Genomic DNA, 2,483 nt, shown 5'->3' with positions numbered 1-2,483 from the left:
GTCTTTGGTTTCCTTGGTTTATTTTTCTATTTAAATATTTTTTATCTTTTATTATTCTTTACCATGTTTTGAAGTAAATTAAAGCAGTTAATATGAGCCAATCAACTTCTTTGGGAATTACATAGAAGAGCATGAGAGCCTTTATTTCAGGCAATGCAACAATGTAACTTTAAAGAAATTTAAAGTGGAACTCCAACTCATATCCACATTGCTCTATGCACAGTTAGCATTATTACATCCGAGCTACATTTACTTCATAATGTGCTGCCACAGTATTTGTCTACCCACTTCTCCACGAATACCTTCCCTAACCTCATATTGCCTCCCACTCCTTAACACCACAAACAATACTATGGGGAACATCATTATATATATTTCCTTATGTATCTGTGTGAATATTTTTTGGAGTATATATATATATATATATACTCCAAAAAGTAGACTACCTGGGACACAGACTCTATGTGCTCTTGGCTTGACTATTGTTTTCTTACCAACAGTACCAAGAGTTCCTATAGCTCAGCATTACTGCCAATATGTCTGCTTCTGGTTATGGAGTACTTTCATAGCAGACTAATTATCCTAACAAAACATAGAAAACGTGGATGAAAATCAGAAAATTATCTGCTTCAAAGCATCAAAAAGCTACCAAGTAACCAGGACTTGAAGGCTCTGGTTATCCAAAAGAAAGAAGACTCGATCAATGCACTCAAAATTAAAGCTGCTTCTCTTCCTGAGGAATTTATCATTTCTCAAGTAGTTTGTACAAAGAAGTTAAAAACCAAACAGAAAGTAACTTCTAAGAGACAAAGAAGATTATTTGCGACTTTAATAGTCATTCAGGGCTGGTGAGATTAAAATCAGTGTTGAGGACTTCCAACACAGCCAGAACTTGAAAAGCCAAGAATTTAGATAAAAGAGAAGCAACAAATGGTGAGTTGATTACTCTAATTTTCTCCCTTTGAGGCATGCGTCTTTTCACAAGTTGCACAGGACAAGAGGTACAGACCATCAGAAAATCTTTGTTAAAAACCTAAATAGCTAGTAAGAGCCTTTAGGAGATAAACATCAAAGCTCAGAGGATTTCCAAGGTAGAGGTACCCTTCTAAACATTCCAGGATTTCAGTTAGAACCCCTAAAGTGCTACTCCTAGGAATAAGTATATGGATCAGAAATATAAATCCTAAAATTTAGTTTTGAATCAACTTTATCCTAGATTGGATTTAAATGATCTGCTACTTGAATTCCTTTCCAGAAGCTAAAGAAAATTCTCTAGAGGGAGAGAAAATCATCCATATCCTGAAATAAAAAAAAATCATTTTTAATGTTCAGCATTCAAAAAAGCCAAGTACACCAAGAGAGAAGATAAAAATAGGAAATGGAAATAAGGGAAGACAATAGAAGATGTAAACAAACCCAGAGATGATAAGCCAGGCACAGAAAGATAAATATCACATGTTTTCACTCATCTGTGGGAGCTAAAAAAAAAAAGTTGGTCTCATGGAGGTAGGGAGAATGATGGTTACTAGAGGCTGGGAAAGGTGAGTGGGTGGGGTGAAGGGAGATTGGCTAAACAAATAGAAACATCTAGCTATATTGAAGGAATAAGATCTAATGTTTTATGGCAGAATAGGGCAACTATAGTTAACAAGAGTGTATTGTATATTTCAAAATAGCTAGAAGAGAAGATTTCATATGTTCCCACCACATAGAAATGATAAATACTTGAGGTGATTGATGCCCTAAATACCATGACTTGATCATTATACATTCTGTGCATGTAACAAAATGTCACCCATGTACCCCATAAGTATGTAACAATATTAGACATCCATAAAAATTTTTTAAATACTGTAAATGGAAGCAGAGAATTGAGAAGAATGCAGAGGAGAGTGAAGTCAAAATAATTATTTAAGGTCAGACGAATAACAGTGTATTTGTATAGAATGAAAAGACCAGAAAACAGAAAAAAAATGATGGTGCATAAGAAAAAGAGGAGAATTTCTGTAGAGGGTGTTTGAAAAAAGCAAGGAGGATGGGATGTAGTGAAAGAGGATGGATAGACCTCTGCTGGGAACATAAAAAGTTCATGGTAGTTGGGGGAAGGCAGAGTGTATGGCCACTGATTCTGATAAGAGGGTAGATGGGGTAATTGAAGTATGCAAATACTCTCTTATTTGTATTGAATGTGCAGTTGGATTAGTGGTCATGAATTTGAAGTGTGACCAGTCAACAAGGTAAGCACATTTTTCTCCAGACTGGTTTATCTGCAGAAGTGTAGGCAGAGTTGCATTTACCCAGTGTTGGCAATGATCATTCATAGCTGATACATAAGAAAAAGACACCCAGACATGTACTCTTGATAGTAGACAACCCCATATTTGAAGCAATCTGCTTTAAAAAACCTGAACCCTGAAGATGCTTAAGGCTCTAGATCTACCGAGTTACAAAGGGAAGAGAGAGGCTGAGTAATCTGTTCATTG

This window comes from Pan troglodytes, chromosome 1 (genome assembly GCF_028858775.2).
Source record: "Pan troglodytes isolate AG18354 chromosome 1, NHGRI_mPanTro3-v2.0_pri, whole genome shotgun sequence".
NCBI classification, from domain to species: Eukaryota; Metazoa; Chordata; class Mammalia; order Primates; family Hominidae; genus Pan; species Pan troglodytes.
This window is presented reverse-complemented; position numbering follows the sequence as displayed.